The sequence below is a fragment of the Panthera uncia genome, chromosome E3, assembly GCF_023721935.1.
Source record: "Panthera uncia isolate 11264 chromosome E3, Puncia_PCG_1.0, whole genome shotgun sequence".
Lineage (NCBI taxonomy): Eukaryota > Metazoa > Chordata > Mammalia > Carnivora > Felidae > Panthera > Panthera uncia.
Genome location: NC_064815.1, coordinates 33,091,681 through 33,101,912, shown reverse-complemented (window position 1 = coordinate 33,101,912; position 10,232 = coordinate 33,091,681).

Here is a 10,232-nt window from a genome sequence, read left to right as displayed (position 1 = left end):
GGGGGGGGGGGCTACACGTGGTTTTCTTTCCTTGTTTGGGCTTCAAGTTTTCTGCAAAGAGCATATTAGTAGGTTTGAAAGGAGAGAAAGACCCTCCTTCGCTTTTCTTAAAAGTAAATAAATACGTAAAATAAACGTCCGAGGAATTCCACGCGGTGTCCTGACGGCAGCCGCAGCCCGTGTTTCCTTCGCAGAAAAGTGCCACCACACACTCGTCCTGCGCCCCGCGCCCTGACTTTCGGTGCCGACATTCTGGTCAGGGACAAGGTGTCCCAGGTTGGGGCGGGTCCAAAGTGACCTCGGGCTCAGTGGAGGCACAGAAAGGAGTGTCCAGATCTTGGCATCTTGACGTCAGGTGCAAATTGGCGTTTCTCGTGGTATCGATCATTTACAACCGACGCTTCCACCGGATCCTCTGCTGTGATGTGTTACGGCCGGGTCGACGGGGCTCGGCTGGGTGCTTCTCGTCCTTGAGCGTCCCTGCTCACCTGCTCGTGACTCGGGCTTCCGCACCACGTGGCTCTGGGTTCCCAGAGCTGCTTTGCGCTGTGATGCATTAAAATAAGAAAGATACGGCCGTCTTCCCCCCGGGTTCCTAAAAGCCTTGGTGTTTCCTGAATGGTTGGAACCTCTTTTGTCATCCCCGATGAGCCCGCCCTGACCTTACCTGAGTTTGCGCTCAGGAGGTGACTACTGGTGGGGCCGTCAGCTTCGGGGGCGGGGGAAGGCCGTGACCGTGGCCGGTGTGATTAGAGGCCTGGGCCCCCAGGGAGGGGGTGGAGGCGGCCGCTCCGGGGCGATGGGCAAACCCACGGATGTGGAGGATGTGCCTGGGCAGGGCGCAAAGGCCCTCGTCCCTCTTCTCTTTTCTGGTCCATGCGTGTCCTCCTCTGATGCGTGTCCTCCTCTGACTGTTCCTGCCTTGTTTCCCTTACGGTAACGCTGTCACCCTACGCGTGACGCTCTCACATCGTGAGCAGCACTGTGATGGCTTCCATCGCAGAGAATTACTGACCCTGAATCTGTCGTCAGCCGGGCAGCAACGGGCGCAGCCTGGGGACCCGGGGCTTGCGCTGGCGTCCGGGGACATGGGGGCAGCTTGGGGACGGAGCGCCTCACCTGTGCTCTGTGCCAGTGCCTAGTGCAGACAGAACTGAATCGTGCGACGCCCAGCCGGGGCTGGAGAGCGGGAGAAATGGTTGGCGTTTGGGAAAACGCGACAATTTGTTTCGCGACCCGGCCTTCGAGACGCCGGACGTAACGCCCGCCGTCCTCTGTCGGCCAAGGCCGTGGGGAAGGTCTGGCCAGGTTCCTGGTGGGAAGGCACCGTCCCGGCATCCCTAGAAGGTGTAGCTTGCTATGGTCACGGAGCTTGGCTCTCGGCCGCCCCGGTAAGGGCCACGCCCTCCGGCGTGGACACGCAGCTTGTCTCCGTTTGGCAAGACCAGAATAAATGCCTGTGCCCGGGCCTCTCGCCGGAACCAGAGTCCCGCTGCTCACAAGTGTCCAGGCCCCAGTCCTGGCTCCCTGACGCTCCGTCACGTGGAGACGGCAGAGCCCCCGTGCCCGGCTCCTCGGAAGGGTCTGATGAATCCACAGTAAGTACCTCCCCCGGGGTCTGGGGCACGAGAGCGAGAGAATCCGCGGCTGCTCATCGATACCGTTGCGGTCGTTTGGGGGCGAGCGAAGATGGCTGTCCCGCTGAGACTTCCACTGCCGCTAGTCACATCGGTGCCAGACCGTTCTCTGTCTGAGGGGCCTGCTGGCAGCCGACCAGGCTGGAGATTCTACCAGGAGGCAGCAGGAACCTCGCCGGACTGCACAGAGGACGGACCTGCCGCCCGGGGCAGGTGGGAGGGGTCGGGAGAAGTTTGTTCTTCAGGAATCTTGACCCGGTCGAATGGATGTCAACTTTATTACTTCATCAATACCATCATCCTGGCGACGGGGGTCTTTTCGTTCGGGAGCGTTCGGCAGCTTACAAAGAGCTCGCTGCGTCTGACCCTCAGGCAGTCCTCCTCTCAGTTTAGGGACGTGGAGGCAGGCTCGGATATCGGGCGTCCCGCCCGAGGCCACACAGGCGCCCAGTGCCAGGGGAGCGCCGGGGAGACAAATTCTGCTCCCTCCGGATCTGCGGTGAGGGAGGGGCCCCTCTCCCCCCACTAGCGGAAGAAAGATGGTTTCCAGACCGGCCCCTCCCCAAGCCCAGCCGACCCAGTCCTCCACCCCAGAAGTGAGCCCGGGACAAGCAGACGGCGGCTCTCGGCCACCCCCAAGTCAGCCGGTAGCCATCGCTGCTTCCTGGCAGAGGACCCAGGGTTGGGGGGGGGAGGGGTCCGGTGCAGGGAAACGGGTGGGACCCGCACGCGGGGGGACGGGCTGAGGCCCTGGACACTCCCCAGCGAGGCTGAGGACGGGCCCTGAGAGCAGGTGGACCCCGGCCCAGGCAGAGCTGCCGGCTCCCCGGGCGCGGGGAGGGGGGACTTCCCCTGCCAAGCTTCATCCTCCGGGGCAGTCGTGGCCGGGAGGGCCGAGGAAAGGGCGTCGCGAGCACCAGCACCGCCTGCCCTGCGCTGACGCATGACTCATCCGTTCCGGGTCAGCAAACATCCGCCTGCAAAGGCTTCCCCCTCACAGGGCGTGGGGCGCAAACACCCCGCCCCGCTGACTTCCCAGAGGGCCCGGCTCGCCCGCCCTACCTGGTCCCCCAGGCCCGGCTGTCCGAGGCCCAACCCCCACCTTTCCGGGGCCAGGGTGCCCCCTCGGGGGGGGCTGGAGTTGGCCTGGCCCCTGCCTCTCCTCTTCCCCCGGAGGAGTCAAACTCGGGGCCTCGGGGTCCCTCCCGTTCCCCGGACCTCCGCCAGGGCCACCGGAGTCCGCCGGGCGGCGCTGCCAACGTGTGATTCTCTGGAAGGAGGGCGGGGCCGCGCGCACAGCTGGTCGAGGGGCAGGTGGCGCCTCTCGCCGGGGCTCCCCGGGGGCTCCGACGGGCGCTTTATCTGGTGCGGGCAGACGCTCGTTCTGACCTTGTCCTTCCTGCGGCGTCCGCCTGGCAGGTACAGACAGACACACGGACACACGGGGGTCTCCCTCCCTCCTGGCGCCGCAGGTGGCGCAGGCCACCCACTCACGCGGCGCTCACGAGACTCACGCGCCCGCGCACGTGACCTGGCGTGTGCCTCGCGTGGGGCGCCCGGGTGCCCGCGTCCCGCCGCTCACCTGGCCGATCCCTTAGCGAGGACGTGGCCGCCTCACCTTTTGCTGTCACGACCGGCGCCCCCGCGATGAGCCGCGCGCGCCCCAGGTCTCACACGTGAGCAGGTGCGCCTGTGGCAGCCAGCCCTGGGAGGGGGAAGGCCGGGTCTGGGGACGGGCAGGGTCCACGGGGAAGGAGCCCCCGGATTCCCCTCCTGCACCCCCACCGGCGGCCGCGGCCGCCTGCTCCCCACGCCTTGCCCGACGGCGACGCCTGATTCTGGATTCTGATGGCTGCGAAATGGGATTTGGATACCGTGTGAACGTGCACCGCTCTGATCACACCCAGCTTTCTCTGTGTTTGTCATTTTATGTTTTTTCCTGAGGGATCTGTTCATATCCTCTGCCCCTTTCTATCGCTTCCTTTTATACTCCTAGGAGCCTTTTGTAGATTAGGGAGATAGACCTTTGTGATGTGGGTTGCCAATATTTTCTCCTAGTGTATACTTTGTGTTGTGACTTTGCTTATGGTGATTTTTGCCTTAAATCTTTTTTAGTGTGTCTGGGGGTTTATTTTAGAGAGAAAGAGCAGGTGACCAGGAGAGAGGGGCATAGAGAGAGAGAGAAAAAAAAAAAAATCTTAAGCACACTCCATGCTTAGCATGGTGATGTGGGGCTTGATCCCATGACCCTGGGATCATGACCTGAGCTGAAATCAAGAGTCGGAGGCTCAACCGACTGAGCCACTCAGGCACTCCCAGGGCCTGGGTCTTTAATTGTGATTTAAAAACATTTTTCCTGCTCCCAAGTTTTCTAAGGAGTCATTCGTGTTTTCTGCAAATATTTTAATGTTTTTTTAAATTCATTTTTTATTGCAGGAAAATATTTATAAGGTTTACTATTTTTTTTAAGTTTATTTACCTATTTTGAGAGAATGAGAGCAGGGAGGGGCAGAGAGAGAGAGAGAGAGAGAGAGAGAGAATCCCAAGCAGGCTCCGGGCTGTCTTTGCAAATCCTGACGTGAGGCATGAACTCACAAACTGTGAGATCATGACCCGAGCTGAAACCAAGGGTCGGACGCTTAACTGACTGGGCCACCCAGGCGCCCCAAGATTTCCATTTTCACCACTTTTAAGCGCACAGCTGAGTGGCACCCAGTACGTTCTCGTTGTGCAAGCGTTTCCACAGCCCATTTCCAGAAGGTTTTCATCACTTAACGGCTTCTTCTTAAGACCATCAGGTCTCTGGTCCATTGGAAATGTACAATACTGATGTGCGGTGTGAACCTCTTTTTGTAAATGGTCGTCACGCTGTTTCTACATGACTCATTGAAAAACCCACCTTCCTTCTATTTTACTGAGCCCGTTTTACAGTTGGGGAAACTGAGGCCAGGACGGTGCAGTGAGGAGTGCCCGGGTCACACCTGCACCCTCCACCTCGTCCCAGCCGCCCAGGGTCCGGCTCTTCCTGCCTTCGGGGAGCTGATGTGGGAGAACCTCAGAGCTGCTCTCAGAAACCAAACGTTCTAGAAGACGCTGAGGTCCAGATAGGGGAAAGTGGACGTGAGGAACCAAATCGTTCACAACCCGAGGGGCCGGCAGCCCCAGCTTTCCTCTGAGGAGGCCCCTTGCACATCCGAGGGGACGTCGGGGCGGGGGTGGGGGATCGACCCTGGAGCGGTGGGCCGGTGTTGAGGCGGTCAGCAAACACCCGTGTGCCCGGTTAGCCCCCGAGGCCCGGCACGCCCAGTGAGAACGAGGTCGCTCAGGAAGAGGCCCATTTCTCCGGGCGGCTTCCTGAATACCAAGCCACTCTGCGGCGCTAACCGTGGACCACAGGCCCACAAACTTCCTGGCACTTTCTCCTGCCTGTTTCCTGGAATCCCCCCCACAAGGCAACTGAGGCTCTTGAACGCCCCTCAGCAGGTGCAGCCGTGCCCACGGGAGGCCTGTGGTCGCCCCCAGAGCCCTGGCGAGTTTCCTCCGCTCTTCGTCCGGAACTCAGACGTGCAGCCTCGTTGAGGCAGCTCGCTTTTTCTGCAAGACGGACCCAGGAACGGTCAAGGGGCTCGGCTTCCCATCCTAGTGCTGGGGAGGGGGGGGGGTGGCGCTGGTGGGCTGGTGGGCCACGTGACTTGGGAGGCGCCAGACATCCCTACCTAACAGAAGTAAATAAAACCAACGGATGGCCAAAGCCGTCATCGTTGAGTTTGTTGTGTATACACCAAAAAGACAGTTGGCAAAGCCGGGAACACTCAAACCAAAACACGGAATGGGGCTCGGGGGGGGGGGGATGTCCTTAGGGAGCGGCTTCTATGGTGAGAAAGCAGTGTTCATTCTCCACAGGGTTTGGTTTTCGTATCAGAATTTTCCTAAACGGCAGGGAATTGGTTAGCGGTCCTCTCACATCAACCTCGGGAAAGAGAGGAAGCTTTGCTCTGATTTTCAGAGGCACAATCAAGAAATGACTTGGGTCAAGTTAGCCTTGCAAAATCCACTACCTTCAGCTTCGTTGGTATGACCAAACTGGTGGTATCTGTCCAGGGAGTTTGCAAGGTGGGTCTCTGTTTGTTTTGGATTTTGACAGAGGGGTCCCCTTTCTGGTGGCTCTGTCAGTGGGGTTCCCTCACCTTCAGACTTGCTGAGTCCTCAGGCCCAAGGGCCGTGGTCACAGTCTCCGTCATTTCTGTGGTTCTTGTTGATTTCATCCAGGGGATTGGTCCTAATGGGTACCATTCGGCACACCAGGAGCTGCCTACCGCATTTCAACCCCTGGAGAGTGTACAAGATACTGGAGAGGCCAGCAGGATGACAGTAAGGGCAGCAATACCCGAGGACTGAGGTTCCCAGGAGCGAAGATGTCACAATTCAAATACATTAAATGGGTTATATTTTTTTAAAGTTATTTTTCAAAAGCATGCATAATGTCTTAACAGTCGCATCGCCCAACAGTTGCTCAGGACAGGGTGAACTTGAGGGTGTTGGCCAGTGCCTCAGTTGGGCTCCATCTAAATCAGGTCTCTATACGACGCGAGCGAGCGGGTAGTTTAACGACAGACATTTCTACGGCAACAAAAGAAAAAGGTTAATACTTCAAGCAAATTACAAATTCAGTTTCTGTGTTTGGAGAGTGGCCAGTTGAGTTTGCAGACGTCGGGGTTGGAGACTCTTCAGATGAGGCGAGAGCAGGGCAGTGGTGATCTGACCCGTTTCTCTGGCTTGCGGCATGAATGTGCCTGGGGATCTTTCCAAGCAGTCACACGGCCCCAGGCACGGGTCGCGTCCACACACGAGCTGTTGTGCTGAGCTCTCCGAAGTTGACATCGAGTTGTCCAGCGTTGGGCAAAGGATGGTTTTAATTTCATAAAGATTCCAAGTCCAGAGAATGGGAGAATTGGAAATGTTAGTTTGGAGAATTCTAGCCAAATTTTGGAGGAAACTGGAAGAATTCAGGATCCAGTCCAGATTACAGGTAGAAAACAAAATCTCAGAGACAAGAAACAGCACTAGAATCTGATATCCACAAAGATTAATTATCGAAGCCTATTTTTCTCTCAGAATAAAACAGTAAGTGTCTGTAAATGGCAAAAGGCTTAAAAATGGCCATGGTTAAAGATGTAGTGAGAGTTCATTATAATGCCTTTGACAAGGAAATTTGGTTCTTATTTAAAAAAAAATTTTTATGTTCATTTTTGAGAGAGACAAAGAGAGAGAGAGAAAGAGCAAGCAGGGGAGGGGCAGAGAGAGAGGGAGACCCAGAATCTGAAGCAGGTCAGCACAGAGCCTGATGTGGGGCTCGAACTCATGAACTCTGAGATCATGACCTGAGCTGAAGTTGGATACTCAACCGACTGAGCCACCCAGAAGCCCCAGAAATTTGGTTATTTTATGTGACATACATTTTAAAACAATAACCTGAATTATGACTGATAACATTATAGCAAGACATGTCAGACTTTAAGAATTTCATAGAAATTCTGGAATGCTTATATCACTAACATATATTTATACAGATATCAGCTAAAGACTTCATTTTTTATTTGACAATGCTTCCCATGGAATGTAACAAAACATAATTTGCTCAGCATCTCTTTTATAAGGAGAGGGAACAAATCTTTTGAGATAGTCTAGGAATCCTTTTTAAAATCCCGAAGTTAGTTTGGGGTCAAAAGGACTTCATTTAGAATTTGATATGTGAGAAATTTGTCAAAAATATCCAAAGGTTTAAAACACGTGATCAAACAGGATCAGAGTTCACTGTGAAAACAGTAAAGTACTTAGTTATTCATTCCTACCAAGTGACAATTAAAATTTCAGAGGCAGGTACAGAAAGTTAGAGTTGCAAAAATGAAACTCAGTTCTTTTAATACAGAGGACTCAGTTATTTTCCTACCTAATCCAAGACTTGGTAAGGACAAAGCACATGAAATTATTTTCATAAAATACAGAATCTTTGCTTTGCAGGCAAAATACATTAAAAGTACAGAAACACCTTTGTTTACAATTTCTTGTTAGGGGCAGACTGACAATCTAAAAAAAAAATGTGATTTTAACAGCAGAAACCAAATTCTAATTTTGTACCATGTACTTTTGATATTAAAATTCTTTTTTTTTTAATTTTTTTAAACGTTTATTTATTTTTGAGACAGAGAGAGACACAGCATGAACGGGGGAGGGGCAGAGAGAGAGGGAGACACAGAACTGGAAGCAGGCTCCAGGCTCTGAGCCATCAGCCCAGAGCCCGACATGGCTCTCGAACTCATGGGCCACGAGATCATGACCTGAGCTGAAGTCAGACGCTTAACCGACCGAGCCACCCAGCCGCCCCCCTTTTTTTTTTTTAATTTTAAGTAGGCTCCACGCTCAACACAGGGCTTGAACTCACAACTCCGAGATCAAGAGTGGCATGCTCCATTGACTGAGCCAGCCAGGCTCTCCTAAAATCTTTTTTTTTTTTTTTTAAGTTAAATAAATCCATTCCATGGGGCGCCTGGGTGGCGCAGTCGGTTAAGCGTCCGGCTTCAGCCAGGTCACGATCTCACGGTCCGTGAGTTCGAGCCCCGCGTCAGGCTCTGGGCTGATGGCTCAGAGCCTGGAGCCTGTTTCCGATTCTGTGTCTCCCTCTCTCTCTGTCCCTCCCCCGTTCATGCTCTGTCTCTCTCTGTCCCAAAAAATAAAATAAACGTTGAAAAAGAAAAAAAAATAAAAATAAAAAAATCCATTCCAATCTTAGCTTGACTTCACATTAAATTCCTTTTTCAAGATCTCTTTCCACAAACCTGCAACATTCTTTAACCATTTAGATCTTGTCCTTTTTCCCTTCTTATTCTGGAACACTCATTTTAATTCAAGACAAAATTATTTCCTTTCTCCCTTACCCCCCCCCCCCCAAAGAAAAACCAAAACCAAAACCAAAACAAAACAATAACAACAAAAACCCATCTCCTTCATAGCTTATTCAAAAACAAGAGAGAGAAAATGGAATACATTCTTTGATTGGCAAACAGAAGCTGCTAAAGGACAAAATGACTCCAAAACACAGCTCCAAAAGGGTCCTTACAGGCTGCAAATAGAGAGTCTTGCACACAAACACTGGCCATCTGAGCAGGCATGCACAATAAATTTGGGCAGCTTAGAACCTAAGAGAGAGAGCTCAGATTCGAGAGACTCACCTTCACTCTTCAGGGTCGACAAGAAAGTGGTGAGCTCAGTGGGCTCTGTGGGTGCCAGGGTCTGTTTGCTCAGCAGCCTCGGGGTCTGTGTGTGGGGTGGGGGTGGGGGGCTGTCTTCTGTTTGAATCCCACTTCTGACACCATGAAACGTCAAAAGTCCCTATGTAACAGAAGTAAATAAAACCAACGAATGGCCAAAGCCGTCATTATTGAGTTTGTTGTGTATACACCAAAAAGACAGTTGGAAAATCCAGGAACACTCAAACCAAAACACGGAATAGGGCTCAGGGGGGTGTCCTTAAAGAGCAGCTTCTATGGTGAGAAGGCACAGTGTTCATTCTCCACAGGGATTTGTTTTCATATCAGAATTTTCCTAAGCGATGGAATTGGCTAGTGGCCCTTTCACATCAACCTCGGAAAAGAGAGTAAGCCTTGCTTCTGATTTTCAGAGGCACAGCAAGAAATGACTTGGGTCAACTTAGCCTTGCAAAATCTGCTACCTTCAGCTTCGTTGGTATGACCAAACTGGTGGTGTCTGTTCAGGGAGTTTGCAAGGTTGGTCTCTGTTTGTTTTGGATTTTGACAGTGGGGTCCTCTCTTTAGCTCTGTCCTCCACCTGGGACAGGACCAGGCTGCTCTCTCCTGGAGGAGCTGGGCCCTGATCTGAGACCAGAATATCCTTCCGTGCCTGCCTTTGCTGGGCCTGTGTTTCCCCACTGAAACCATGAGCTGGGGCTTCAGCTGGGCACCGTTCCCCAGGTTCCTGAGTTTCTGAGACTTTCACAGAGGACGTAGGTCAAAGCCACTTATCACCATTTTACCTTGCTGTCTTTCCTATGATGGAGAAGAATCTTCCTTATCCAAAGAGAAATTCCTGGGGATGTCTAAGGCCCGGGGTGGAGGCAATGCCAGGTGCCCTTCCCTCATTTGCAGGGCCTGCTTGCCCTCGGACAGGGTGGTGGGCACTGTGATGCATTCACTCATCTCCTGTGATAGACACCGCGACCCTGAGGCTGGCCCTAGCGTCGAGCGCCCTGTCCTCGGAGAGCGAGCGTACTCCAGCTCGACTCCTTTTGTCTTCCGAGGGCTCTGATGGGGCTGAGGGCCTGCGCGCCCGGCCACCTGGGAAGTAGGTGCTCAGGGAGAAGAGCAACGAGGCCAGGGAGCGCCGTTGTGGGCAACAGGGGTGGTCTCGGGCAGGCTTCCTCAGCGGGAGGACTGTCACTACGCGGGGCGCACGACACCTGTGGGCACAGGTGCAGGCGCGGGGGCGGCGAGCCCGCGGCTCCCGCAGCCGCAACACTGCGGGATCCGGAACAGCGACTCGGGTGGCGCGCGGGGCAGCGGTGGACGAGGGGCGGGGCCT